The sequence below is a fragment of the Melanaphis sacchari genome, unplaced genomic scaffold, assembly GCF_002803265.2.
Source record: "Melanaphis sacchari strain LSU unplaced genomic scaffold, SCAv2.0 Contig43_pilon_pilon, whole genome shotgun sequence".
In the NCBI taxonomy this organism is placed as follows: domain Eukaryota; kingdom Metazoa; phylum Arthropoda; class Insecta; order Hemiptera; family Aphididae; genus Melanaphis; species Melanaphis sacchari.
This window is the reverse complement of record NW_020271284.1, coordinates 3,708,313-3,724,570: the sequence shown is the minus strand read 5'-3', so window position 1 is coordinate 3,724,570 and position 16,258 is coordinate 3,708,313. Positions and strand designations below refer to the sequence as shown.

The following is a 16,258-nucleotide window of genomic DNA, read 5'->3' as shown; positions in this document are numbered from 1 at the left end:
AACAATAGTTTTCTGTAAGATTTCTATAAATATATGACATAGATATTGTGCTTTTCACAAATATGTCAAAATACGCCAATAGTTTTTTGCGACCTTTCTTTTTTGCATTAAAACACTAAATCAAGTTAAATTTATTCATATTATTAATTATTTAATATTTTCTTATACAATGAACATTTTAAAGACCTTTATTTTTGGTTATTATGTAATTTTGTGAACTCGCGACACTTATAGTTTGAAAATCACTGATATATAATATAATATATACTTTATTTATACATATAATTATTATATTATACGTACAAGGTAATACTTATGATTATTTATTATAAATTCAACATTTTTAATAAAATCTGAAGTGATTATATGTATTTAGCAAAAGTGCACATGTATTTTCAAATCAAAATGTTCTATGATAATTTCACTAAAAATAATGTAGGTATGTATATATAGTGTATACATATATTTCGTCTTCATTCATCACTGCTAATTTTGAACTGATTAAAAATTAAGGAAAACTCATTGAGCCCAAGTATATTCAATATTGCCATATTGGCTATATATAATAGTTATTTTTGAAGTATAACTTATGACCAGCCCAATTATTTATCAAGTACTATTATAGTCTTTAAGGATAGCTGAAAATACTGGTTGTGTGGGAAATATAAAATATTACCGACGTTCAGCCAATATATTTATTAAATTCCACCAATGACCTGTAACATTGGTAAGTACACCAAAAGTACCAGTATTGTGGGATTAGTGTAAGGAATAAATTATTAAATTATTTTTCATATAAATTTTGAATTATGAAGTATAAGTTTTGATCTAATTTAACTAATAGGATTATTTTTAATGCATATAACTTATCTACTAACATATTTATAATAGTATAGAACAATAACTATAGATATATCAATTAATAAATTATGTTATCTTTTTTTTTTAAGTCAAGACTATATACTGGTTGAATAATTTATTGAAACTATTATTATGTAGCTTGTAGGTACTCATCATATTTTTGCTGTTTATTTTATTTTACGTAACTTGTTGAATGATGCAGGTTTATTCATAATTATTTATACCATATTCTAGTCATTAGAAAATTGAAATCGTATAAACTATAATTACATTGTTTTGTAGATAATGTTTAATTTTTTTTACCTTTCAATGACGTGTTTGACCTAATTAAAATGTTTGATAATATGAATATTATTTTTTTTTATATAATTCTGATCATAATTTATTGAAGATTATAGATTTTTTCTGGTGTTTATTGCAGTATGTTTTATATTAGTTTTACCATAATCATGATATTTTCGACCATTCTTTTTTAAATGTATTAGTTTCATTATTAGCATAAAATAGAAAAATTACGTAGACTAACTGCAAGTCTTCGACAGTATGGTATTAATATATGTATATATACACATACACACAAATATATATATACATATACATATAAATATTATATATATGTATAAAAAGTAAATAAATAATTGAGTGAGTTTGTTGTTGTATAACAGATGGTTGAGAATTCTATTATAACTATACATTTTATACCTAAAAATTAAAATATTGTTTCAATTTAGATTTTCTCCAATAAATATATTACGAGTATTTTAAACCAAATAATTATCGTTTTTATTCACTTTATTACGAACACAATCATTTTAAACAAAAAATGACCTTCGCCTAGATTAAGAATGTTTTTATAGCTTTCATTTTCGCAGACACTGCTTGAATGGGATTTCAAAGTTAAATATTTTAAATGATGAAGCTTTTTATCAGCATTATGATGAATTTTACTAAATCGTCTATGTACATTTCATCTGCATTGGTTGTACTGAAAATTAAAAAAGATAAAACACTCACGTACATACATACGTCTAATACGATACCACTTGACAAGACGCCAAAAAATATAATTTCGAACGATTGCCATAATAAATATATTTTAATGATTGAAATAGATATAAATGTAATATTTACGTCACATCTCGGATCTATGTAAAAAAAAAAAAACTGAAATATGAATTAAAACTCAGAATAAACAAAATTATTTTTTTTTGACTACATGATAGTAAGAAAAATGTCTATTTTTATAAAATAAAATAATAAAGTAATAACAAACTATGCGATAATAGAAGAGTCTACTCATATAATCATTTTTTACAATCTAACTAGGCCACTTGTAATATAATACTTTTTATTGCTTGGATGTAGTTGATAAATATTCATGATAAAATGAGTATTATACGTTTTTTATAATAATGAATACTAATTGATATTAATATTCATCATTACATATATTCTATAAACTGTTTTTAATTCATAAAAATAAATTATTATTTAACTTAAAAATAAAATTATTAATTACATAGATATAAGACTGATTTTAGTATGTTCCACATATTAATCTAATATTTAATAATAATTATAACTTAAAAATTAATTTATACAACCACACAAGAGTGGGAATTATATTAATTGTTAGGATTTTTTTACTTTGCTTTTTATTTTGTAACTCCTCAAAATATAATACTACATTATTTCTAGTTATAAGCGAATTATTATTACAACAAAAAATACTATTGATAGTTGTATGCTATACTAAAATATTTTAAGAAAAATATTCCATGTTATAAGCATTAACAACATGTTTTGTAGATAACATTTATAGATTTAAAAAAAAGCTATATATAATTATTAAATGGTAAACTTTATTTACTCTATAGTAGTTTTTGAGTGTAACTTATTATTGATTAGGATGCAATGGATGCATTTGTAAACGAATCATTATAATATTATATACAAAAAATTATATTGATTAAGCAAAAAAAAAAAAACAGGTATATTTCTATTTCTAACTATAGTGTTGTAAAAAGATATATATATTGGTTATAAAAAATTAATTAGAATACATATTTAAATACGTTGTGTCGAAAGTGTTTAAACACAAATACTAGAAATTTAAAACAATATTCTAATTATTTTCAAATAATTCATTAATCTCAGTCATTATTAATAATAAAATTATGCAATAACCTACTGAATTAGACAAAAAGCCTTAACAATTGATCACTTATTTTGTACAATTATTTGAAACAATATAGAATAAATAAAAGTAGGTATGGTATAATACATCTGTTATTTATTTTTTATTTTATAAATAAAATCGGACACCTATACTATTGAAACTTATTATGGTTATTAAAATTTGTTTTGATAACTTTTAATCAGTAGGTGCTGCTTAATAAATGTGGTGAACTAAATGTATTAAATTAAATTTGAGTTTTTTTTATAAAATCTTCTATAATTGAGACAATTCAAAAACATGTTCATGATTCAATGTCGTTGCAAACAAGAAAAAAGTTGTAACTTTTAAATTCTAATTTGAGTTTTGAATGTATTGATTTTACAATTATATAGGTTTTTTCGTTTTGTGTTCTTTTCTAGTCGGAACGTGAATCTGGTTGGTATTTAGTATTTCAGTAGTTGGAGGAAGAGTAACAAAATATATTTTATAAGCACAATTTGTTTTATAAGCATTTTAAGATGAAATCAGATATTTAAATAAAGAATACCAAAAGCAACTATCATGGCTAGTAACAGTCATTAATTATCTGTAAAAGAGCCGGAAAAAATTTTACTCTGTCTAGTAAAATTTGGATTTACGCTACTGATAAACAACAGACAAATAATTAAACGCATAAAGATACAAATTAAAATAAAATATACGATATGATAATTATTATCAGTTGGTAAATAATAAATATTAAATTGATAAGCAATAATGTAACAAACTAGATATATTGAAACAGCACAATTTAAAATGTGTATCATTTCAATTTTAGATCTGTAATAATTAGAAATGTTGGAAGCTAATAAAATAAAAAAAAAAATTTAGATAGGTAGCTGTGATAAACTGTGTATAAATATGTAATAATAAACTTTACTAATGTTCTATTACTAATGACTTGGCTAACCAATTTTCTATACAAGAATATTGACTTTAATATTCATTTTTCATTGGGGGTGATTGAACAAAAGGACGAAAAGTATTTAGTCAAAATAATCAGGTATCCCCCTCCAACATTTTTTTAATTTAAAATACAATATGTAGTGATACATAAGAAATTTTAAACTATACTCGTATTTTCATGAGAATATCGTTTTTTTTATATGTAAAAAAAAAATGTACAAAAACTTAATTTTTAAAATCGGTGGGGGAACTATTGAAACTTGCTATCTGTTTCCATGTATTTTTAATTTTGTGTTATTTTACGGGGGAAGGATTGTCGTATGAATTTCAAAACTAAATTTACATTTTCACTGGCTTGATGTATACCTATAGGTATACATATTATAAAATATCTGTAAACATTTTTTTTTGAAAATCTCAATTTATATACCCTGTGAAGTTAAAGATGATACTCGGATAGCGGATGCTACTTCCATTGTATATAGTACCTATGTAATATAACTTTTCTCACAAGGCATTTTTATTTTAGGTACTGTCTCAATGAACTATGAACTGCAAGTGTAAAAACAAGCACATATTATTATGACAATGCATTTAATATTGAATGTATTTTTTAGAAGCTAGATAGTAAATAATAATACATTAAATAGAGTAGGCACTAATGTAGGGTTGCCATTTGTTTCGATTCCGCCAGGATACTTTTGGTTTTTAGTGTTTACTACATTGTCTCGAATGTCTCGATATTTTTCAACTCCAAGCTGTAACGTGGGTATGTAGTATGTACCGACTTCCTAAAATTAGTCCCGAATAATAATTGTTGTCATTCGCGAATAACTAAAAATAAATAAATATCGGAAATTTCGGAGATGGCCGAGGACAATAATTTAGTGTTTCATAGTGACATTTAAGAATTTTTATTTTCATGCCATTATACCATTTATAACTAATTTACATTACGGCTCCGAAAAAAAATTCCAACAAATGTGTTTGGAAGGGGGGTATAATAGTGTCTCGGCTTGTCATTTTTTATAAATGGCAACCCTACATTAATGTGTTATCACTAAGTGTATATATATACCTGCGTTAATATGAATAATATAATAGTAAAAATACGTATCTTTAAATAACTTAAAATGTCTAAAATAACTTTAGGAATGGAGATTGACAAAGTTCGGTACAAGCACTATCTCTTCTCTCTATGCTTAGAATCGTTTTTCATACTTAATAATTTATCATCGAATTAAATGTTAACAAATGGATCATAGTTCGTCATAGTGTTATTGTGACCTAGGTACACAATTTTGAGGTACCTACCTATAGTCAACTACATATACAGCACGGCAAGTACTCCGGATTTTTAATATTATTTTCAGATTGTATATTATGTTGATGAAAATGGACTTTTCGCAATTCCGCGCCATCCCTCATAGACGTATAAGTAAATGACTTGTTAATTTGAAATTTGCATGATGTCAGCTCAGTGGCGGCGCCAGGATTTTTTTCTAAATAGGACCAATGTGAGGCAAACAATTATAAGGTAGGGCCACAAAAATGAGATTTAAGCAAAAAATTATAAAATATATATAAAAAATATGTAATTTGAAAAACAATATTTTATAATTTTTAAAAATTACATAATATTATAATATATAGAAGTATATTAATCTAAATTACATACAGACTGTACAGTGAACTATAAAATACAAACACATTTTCTGCTTATGAAAAATGAGAATATTAGTATGTCTAATGTTAGGTCAATGGTAGGGCCATGGCCCTATCTGTCCCGTCCCTAGCACCGTAACTGTGTCAACTATTAACAACATACCTACCTACTCATTGGTTGTATAGGTACTTAATTATTTGGTAGGTAGGTACACGTACCTACACATTTCTTCTTTCAAGACTTTCTTCTGTAATAATATAGTGGTGTATGTTTTTAAAATAATATCATGAACATTAAATAGATTTTGATAAACACTAAATATTTTTAATTTTTTGATTATTCACTTTAATGTATTACTAGATGTTGCTTATTATAAAATAATATACAATTCACATAATTTACAATTTATTCAAACACAGTTAAATATGCCACTTATCGGCATTAAGTCATCGTGGGGGTATAGCTCAGTGGTAGAGCATTCGACTGCAGATCGAGAGGTCCCCGGTTCAAACCCGGGTGCCCCCTTGAAATTTTGCAGTTTTTTTCATATAAAAATAAATATTTCAAATATTTCACTTATGATTATATTTATTATGTAAACAGTAAGGTAAAGATGATCTCAAAAAAAAATGTTTGTATTATCATACAATATAATTTATAAATAACTACTAAACATATGTATACATATTTCTTTCGTATTTTAACTAAAATATTATTGCATTAAAGATAACTTAAATACGTAATATCGCGCGCGTTCTAGCGGAGAATCATAATAACCACTTGGAGTGATACTAGATAGCGCAACTAATTATAATGAAAATTAATTCCTTCATACATATTGTATCTATATAGTTTTAGTATAATTTTTATTTACTATAAAAAAAAAATAGTATGAATAGTTATAAATAATATATTATTTTACAAATCACATTTATTTTTATGAATACGCTTTTTTTACATAATATTTTAAAATTAGTTAAATTGAGTTTTTGCCTTATGCATCTACTAATCATAATATAGGAAATTATTAAAATACAATTAATAGTCAATTAATTTCTATCCTTGGCAACTATATTATAATATTAATTTCAAACGATCGACACATTTTTACTGTACAATGTTATTTCGTATTTTAAAGGTTTTAAGTTTTTAAGTATAAATACATAATATGTATTGATGTACAATGCATGCCTAGGTATTACATTTATGTATATTTTATTTATAATAGAAATTATTAATGTAAGTTTTCGTGAGTGTCACGTATGCATAATAAAAACAATAAGTGCTAATATTTTCAAAATAGGACAGCGTTGGCGTTTTAAGTAACTCACCTTGTTGTCATATCTATAGTGAATAAATCTTAACTTAAAATCGTTTTAACTCGATGGATTTTATACTGTTAATTTAAACACCTATAAAAATACTAAAAAATAAAATTTACTATGTATATTTAAAAATAAATTGTAACTACAAGCAATTAGTTTTTTTTAATGTAAATGGTTATAAGTGTTTCTAGTTATCTTGAAATGTATTTAAGCTGTTATAGTGATATAATCATATTTACAAATAAAAATAATATACACTAGAAGGTTTTTGTGTACAGTAAACTTTTTTGTACTCGTATATATTATATCTTTACACATATATACGTTAAATTAAATCCCATCTAAATAATTGAAACATATTGTTGTGTTAGTCAGCAAAACTACGAATCTTGAATAATTGTAATTTAGATGGTACATTATATTATAGTCGGCCTTGTAATTGTGTACAGAGTACAAACATTAATATTGATGCTTTTATAAATTTAAATCTTGAAACACGTATAGTAAGCGTAAATATTATTCTAACTATATTTTTGTAACAGTTATCTTATATAAATTATGTTTAAAACATAAGTAAATGTCTGATTTTTTTTTCCCCAACAGATTGTCAGTTGTACAGATTTAGTACATTTAATATGGCAGTGGAGTTGATTTTAAATAACTGTCATTGGTTAAATCAACGAAATCATTTTTATCATATTTTCTTACAAAATAATTACGTTAAGTCCTATTAAATGTCAAGTGATTAAAATATCTGGTTTATAACAATAATTATAATAACAGCTACGGCGGGAATTAACAAATCGCGTTCATTTAAATTTGCACATTAATTTGTTATTATATTTTTCTTAGTGATTTTCGTCGAATTACTTAATACCTACGCATATTATTTTTAGTTTGTTTTAAATATTTTAATACTTTAATACGATGCTTTTATTATACAGCGTTTATAGCATTGTATAATGTATTTTTAAAAACCGTAAATTAAATTAAATTTTTTTTTTTTTTACCAGCGTTTTGTTGTCGAACGGTAATAATCAAATAATAATGGTACCTAGGTATTAGTGGGTACAACACGGCGTTCGTATGAAGTACACCAAATATGCTAACCTGCACCTCGCGGCGGATATATCTAATATCTATACGTTCTGTTACGGTTTGAGCACGGTTGGCAAATCGACGCAACCTCGCAGTAGAGGTGTACGTCTTACCGCAATATTATTAAAAGCGCGGTTACACAATATGATATTGTATCGTACAGGATATAGGCGCGCACATACGAAGCCCGCGCGAAAAACCTGCAACACTCTACGAAAAATTCCGGAGGCCCCTTACCCTCCCCATAACGATATACGTGATCATCGACACCGTGTGCGGTGCTCGCGTGGGCGGCGGTGCACGCTGCACAACGTGTTTTGTCTAGCAAAAAACTTCTACCGCGGTATACAACGACGACTCGCGTGTCGCCGAGCCGGCATTGTGGCGCGCACGGTTCGTCGGGTATAATATTAATATCGTACGGCGTATAATCACGGCCGCCGTTCGATCGTATCGCGGAAGAATCATCTCACAATAATAAACAAACAATACGGCCGGCGCAGAGGTGGTCTCTGTGCGCGCACAATACAATATTATAATAACGGTACGGCGGCGGTAAGAGTAATGCGCGCGCGTCGCAAACCCTTAACGCGTCGCCGCGGTGCAGGCACCCCCTGAAAAAACGTCGGCGGAGGTCTGCTGCGGAAGTGCCGGCGAGTACGCCGTCAACGAGTGGGCACGTGTTGGCCCACATACAATATAATATTAAAATAATATATCGTGGTACGCGCGCGCGATCGCAGGAAACGCGCGTAATATATATACAATACATATATTATATATATATATTATACGATAATCTACGACTAAACGTCGTAAGCGTCGAACGGGGGGGTGGCGGCGGTGCGTGAATTTGCGTGGCGTACCTATATATTATTATTATTATATGACGGTACTGCGCGTATTGTGTCGACGACGACGACGGCGACGCTACGGGGACCACCCTCGGCGGCACGCCGCTCAACCCTGCCGCCGCCGCCGTTTATACCGTATAAATATTATTATTTTATGCAATACATCATAGAACCCGCGCGATCGCGCTTGAATCCTTGTTTATGTATTATAGGTACACGCACCGCGTGTCAGTATACACTCCGCAGTCAATAATATGGTGGCGTCGAGTCGTTTGACGAGATTCGATCCCGCGGTCGTTTTCAAGTAAATTTCACGAAGAGTTCAAAACGTGTTTTCAGAAAAAATTTATCGGATCAATAGCTGGTGGAAGGCGGGGGGGGGGAGATCAGTTAATGCGATCGTCACGAAATATTGATATTTTTTTATCGAAAAAATAAAATAACAATCATGAATATTCTTATAATCTTTTTTGTTGACATGTGCGTGGACGTGCGGTAGCCCTCCGCTATATTTCGCACATGTCACTGACACTATGATCAGTGATCACTGATCACTTATTTCACACATATTTACACGACCCGCGTGCAAACACAGAAAATTGGCTATATTGAACTCCTTATAAACAGTTATTATATAACTATTATAAAACGGTTTTGTACAGTGTTTGCAAAACTTTTTTATTTTACACCTTACCCGTTGGTTCGATGTAAGTAATTTAAACAATGTAGTGAAGTAAATTTTGGTAAATGATTCAAAGTTTCACTACGTATTAAGTAGAAATATTGTTCTGAATTCTGAACACGCGGTACTAGCTTGTTCGATTTGTTTGTTTGTAATTTGTATATCATATGAAAACGAGCCAGGATAGTAGTCTGCTACTGTGGCAATGATAAAATGTCTTAGTATACCTGCAGTTTTCAAAATTTTAAAAACTAATCATCACTTAATTTGATAAATATTAAAAATGTTTTTAATTAAATTTATTCAATTTATGTAGCAGGCACTCTCTGTGTTCATTTGCAGTTTTTCATAGAAAAAAAACCATGGAATATGTATAACTTATGTCTTGTACTGATATCTCTCAGTCCTTATTTTCGTTAAAAGTAATTTTGCAACATTATATAACCTTTTTATCTTCAAATATCTTGAATCCATCGTTTGTATTATAAGTACCTATGTATAGAATTATTTTATATTAAATATTGTATTTATCCACATGTCACAACTTTTGTTGTTTGCATGATTACATGGTTATCGTCATCATTATTAACATACCATACAGTGGAGTATTTACGGGGGGGAGGGATCAAGGGGATAAATCCCCCTCTCCCAAAGGCTGTATACACACAAATAATTAAAGTCATCATATTATTAAAAATGTATTATTATTTTTTTTTTTATCAATAATTGATTAAATTTGCAAAAATTAAAATATTATAATATATTGTACAATATTCTCATTGGTATCTTTATTTATTAAGTCATATCCCCCCCCCATGACAAAAACCTAAATACGCCATTGATACCATATTATATTACATACGTTATACGTATAAATGTATAATGTTGTATATGTATACCAGATTCTTTCTAACGTTATTTCACTATATTTTTAACTTAAAAGTTAAAGCTAGTGGTAGCTAGGTAGGTATAAATGAGTAGGTAATCACTAATAAATAAAGTATTATTATTTTTCTGTCTACTGCTAAGAAAACAAAAAATATCTCTTTGATATTAAATAAAGCTCTTCTAAAGTTCTGTTTTCTGTTTTAATATCATATATATTAACGCAAGGGAATATTTCATTACAATATTGCTAAAAAAAGGCAATTTATAGAGTAAACATTTAACGTTGTAAAGGTAATTTTATGATATAATTTAATTATGTAATTTAGTAATATCTAATATGTAGTAAACTAATCATTATATTAAAATAAATATAGTACATATACAACTTTAAGTAAAAATGAAAACGTATATGTATGCGTCTTAACAGATAAGTTGGTGAACATTGGACGTTAATCGAGATTATTGGCTATTTATTACATCATACTAACCCACGTATACTCTCACTCTTGATTTGGTTTATGTTTAGTTAAATGTTATTTAAATTTAGACTCATCATCGTTGCATAATAAGTTTAATGCTCTCATTGATTCATATACCATACGTTAATATCATCAGAGTAACAACATTTGTATTTAATATCGATTCTAGCTTAATCTATTTTGATAATGTATTTTAGACGTTTAAGTTATATAAACTTATAAAATATTATTATTATTTTATTTTAATATTAGACTAACTCAGCAGAAAATACCATCAGTTACAGTTAATCAAACACTAGTTAAAATTAATTAAATTATTTGCAAAATGTTTCATTGTAATTATAATTAAAATATATTTTGTTAATCATATTGGTTGATATTAAAAAATTGAAAATTTTCTTGTTTTGTTCAAGATTAAGGCCAAATATAAAGTTGAGGTTTTTTTTCATGTTGAAGTTCAGTCTATCCTGTTCATATCGTTGACATTTCGTTTAGGTATAATAGGTGTTTCATTATGAGCGTAATACCATATGCTTTGCATACAGGATTTTGTCCCTTAAGTCACGAGAAATCTGTGAGTAAGTCTATTGACTCTCAAGAGTTCGATTTTCAAACGATATATAATTATTTTTTCATTTCGTTTAAGAGTTGGATCTACAGTTCTGAATCTTGATATTTTAAATTTTATTTAGTATAGTGTCCTGATTTTTCTAGAATATAAACCATATATATATCTTGTGTACATATTGTAATTTTTATTATTAGCCATTGGGTATTAACATTTATATTTTAAATATTTTGTTCGACCTTCGAAATTATTGTTATTAATTATGGTTATATATCTTCTATTATAGACTGTTAAATTACGTATTGAAACCAGGAAGCTAGCATGTTTGTAAATTGCAGAGTGTATACTTCTTTTTATTAGTTTCTTTTACTTATGGTTTAATTAAATTGCCAAATATTATGATTTACAGTGTATACTCTTCATCCATAATATAACAAATAACAAGATATAACTCAGTAGTATTCCTAGATCTATTTGTAAGGTAGAAGGGAATAACTAAAAGTTTAAACGCAGTCTACGCCTCCCTCGTTATTTTAATTAATATCATTTATTTATCATTTATAAAACAAAAATTTAATTTATGTATTTTTGATTTTACTCATCTCGACAATTTATATTTCAGCAGGCATCTTTATCAGTAACCACATGAATAATTGATCTATTAACAGATTTTAAAAAAAAATATTATTTAGTCTTCTCCCCTAGGCTACATTTTAAATTAAAATTTTTAAGTAAGTTATGACTTATGAATATTTTAATAAATTTAACAGAAATTTTATCAAGACAACAGAGTAAAGTATAAATATTTTAAATGTAACCATTCAACTTATCATTAGTAATTAGTATGTTGAAGCATAATAATTCATATACAATTTTAATTGAAATAATTTCAAAAAAATGAACAGTAGGTTAATAAAATTCAATTAAAATAAGGTATTCATATAATTTAAAATATGAAAGCTTTAAACGACGTAGTACATATAACAAGTATTTTAATAAATAAATAAATAAAAATTAAAAATATTTATTCATGATAATAACATTTCCTATAAAAAGTAAAAAGTACTTATATATATATTTAAAAGCATAGTTTAGATAGATAGTGAATGGAACTACGAATATTTTGATTTTCAATGATGTTATTTTTTGTTTGTCATCACTTATTGGGGCAATAATATTGGTTCTATTTTCGATTTAGGGAGTGGTTTCTGGTAAAAAACTGGATCTAGTTGGAGGATCAGAAATATTTCCAGTTAATTTTTAAATAATTGAGTAAAAAACAAAACATTAAAGAATAATGAGAACCAAGTGTTTATTTTATAATTTCCCATACAAAGTGTAACTTTTAAAATATTTTGACTCTTTTTGAGCAACATTTAACAATATTTTGTTTTAAATACATAATTTATGAGTAATTGTTATTTATTTGTCATTTATATTTGTTTATTAATCATTTGTAAAATGAGACTACATTTAGACAAACAACTTTAACTTTTTAAATAATTCTATGTAGTTTAATAAATTGTTTACGTAAATTACTGCGTTGATGGCAAAATTTTCTTTGTACCACAACAATGATGTCAAATATTTATAATACGCATGTGAGATAATCGTGTACTTCAGTAATTGTTTTTATGAGTATTTATGTCACTGTATTTATTGGTATATCAAAGAAAAGTTTTTGATGAGATTTTTGCCCGTATGTTATGTTTCTTATTTATATCCATAAAAATGAAATTATGTAAAAAATATATATATATATATATGTATTAAATATTTCTAAGTTAATTAAAATTTAATTCGAAAGAATGTAATTCCTTTTTTAAAACAATTTATTTAATGTTATATAAATAATGAAATTATTACAAATTAATCCATCCAAAATATTGATACATCATATTTAAAATATTCAGTTCCTTTTTAATCTAATTATATACCTGGCTATATGAAATATTGAAATCCATAAAATGACATCAATAATTAATTTAAGAATCATTTTAATAAAATGTTGGTCATTGCACATAATTTAATTGGTACTCATTTTATATAAACTACATGTTGTATATTTTGATATTTGTAAGTTTTCTTCTAACAAAATACACGTGTCCCACGTTTATTGGTAAATAGTTTGGTAATATAGATAAATAGTAAGCAAAAAATAATATTCGTTTAAATGGTCCAATCATTTACATACGCATTGCTGCGAGAATAATAAGGAAGTGCATAATTTTACCATAAAGAATCGTAATGCGATTTAAGATGACCCACCTCTAGCCAGGAGGTTGAGGGACAAATTCGGATTTGCATATAAGAGTGTAGCAACGCAAGGCTAGGTTACCAAGTTTATGACTATCCCTGCAGGGCGTGAGGTATACGATGGCAGATAGGAGGAATATAAGCCCGAGGAGCATTAAAGGCGGTGGTAACTAATGTCGGTGTCAGGATCACGACAGCACCGCTATACATCGCCATTTACGGGACCTTTGGGACCGTCGCGATCGTATTCGTTTCGCCCAAAAGAATATTATACACTTAAATGTACGCCGCTTGAAATTGAATTTGAAAAGGCTAAAAAATATATATTATAGGTAGGTAGACGGTACTTTTTACCAATTCAGTTTTCCGTAAAAATTGTTCAACTAAATGTTTTAGGGTAAAACGGTTATATCAATCAAATCCAGTGGCATAAAACTATATCATATGAATATAAAACGCAAGTTTATATATATAAATATATATACAACTTACGCATTTATATTGTATATTTATAAGTTATTCGTATATTTAGTGCTTATACTCGCAATATAAATGTCTGTATTTTGAATGTTCTTTTCAAAACAACTATATTTAATACATTTTAACTCACAATATTTAAAATAAATAACATCTTACTTTTTATTTTTGTTTATCGATTATACATAATTTATATAATACTATATTAAAGTAAAAAATAATATTTGTTTATTACATTACATACCTACTATATGTTTTATTTCAAATTACTTCTAAACTTTTCTTATTTTACACTCAAGATTCGTGATATTCATCAACTTCGAATCAAATATAAACTTTTTTTAAAACTTATATAATATTGAAATTGCAGTGTTTGTTATTTAGAAGGTATACGTATTTATACTTTATAGTGGTATATAATGTTAATATTATAAAAATACATTTAGTATAATGTATAAATCAAATATGTAGTATAAACAAATCAAATATATTTATAATATGTATAGTTTGAATATAATTCTTAATTAGTTTTTAATAAATTAATTACTTGTATTAGTGATGGATCGAGCTCTGTTTTTTAAAATCGAATTGAACTTAAACTGAATTTTAAAATATTTTTTTCGAATTCGTACCGAACTCGCACTCAACACTTTTTACCATGTACAAATTTAAATCAATCATAATTACAATTGGTCAATTATATTTTGAATTTTCGTATTACTTATCCTATATTTTAACTATTTTTAAGTCCGAGTAATTTACAAGAAGTTCGTGGAATTGAAGTCAATCAATTTTTAAATTTAATGAAAATATTTTTTGCTTCAAAACTTATTTAAAATGGAAATATTTAAGTGTATTTTATAGGTGCATCATTTTAAATTTTAAGAGCATAAAACCACTTTTGGGTTTTTTTAGTGCATTACATTCCTAACCTTTGTTATAATATACGTATTTAGGGTAGTGACATAACCAACATTTTGCTTCGGGGGAGCTAATAATAATCTGTTGTATAGAGGATGTTTTATTAGCATCCTTAACAAATTTGGTATACTAGCTGATATCATGAGTATATGAGATATAACATTTTTATACGTTTGCAACAATACCTTTACATAAATAAAAATTATTGTTACTCTTGTGTATGATATGTTTACAAAACACTGGAGCTTTCCTAGATACCACTCCATTGCGTGTAACGAATTATATTAATCTTAAAATAATTTTATTTCATAATATATTTGAAGCTCAATAATTTAGTATATATGCGCATAATGCAAGTTAAATATTATTTGTATATTTATTCTGTACTTCTGTATCAATGAAGTTTGTATAACTTGGTTTTCAACGCATTGTCATTTTTACTACCTACCTACTGTTGTTTAAGTCAATTAAAGTCTGTGTGTATGTTATTTTCCGGTTTGACGCTTATATTATAATAGCTTCTATACATACATTGTATACTATATATGAGACCACTTCGGGTGTACAATATCCCCAGGGGTTAGTTTTGTTTGGTGTGCCGTGTTCTCCGAAAAGTAAGCCATTTACACGGCCGACATGACAAATACAATGCGTGTATAGACCAACAAAACACTTGGTAATAGCCACCCTGCCGAGCTGTAAAACAATGATGATGTCGGTGGTGAAAGAAATGTATTTGAAAAGGGAATCTATATTATATTGGATTTACGAGTATAGCGAACCAATTGGTTTTATGTTGATTTGAATTTAAAATTTGTATCCTTGGTGTTTCCGAAAACCAATGAACTGTGTAACAATATACTTTTTATTTGTTCAGAAATTTTGTCGTTAAATAAATAGAAAATAAATATTATTTTTACGTAATTGTCCAATTGAAGTTTTTAAAATATGAATTTTGAGTTAATTATTTTTATAAATTGTCTATTGTTATTTTCTAATAATAAAATGCACCTATATACATGAAAAATAATGATTTACTCTTTTTTATTTAAGCTAAAT

General features: G+C 26.9%; 1 protein-coding gene and 1 non-coding gene across 2 annotated transcripts in view; one reads left to right on the top strand and one right to left on the bottom strand.

Moving 5' to 3' along the window:
• LOC112597778 (cGMP-dependent protein kinase, isozyme 2 forms cD4/T1/T3A/T3B) overlaps positions 1-16,258 on the bottom strand; it is a gene marked incomplete in the record, with an annotated part of 125,685 nt that overhangs the window by 96,076 nt on the left and 13,351 nt on the right.
• Positions 6,105-6,176, top strand: Trnac-gca. Its single transcript has one exon. It is a non-coding gene; the product is annotated as a tRNA-Cys (tRNA).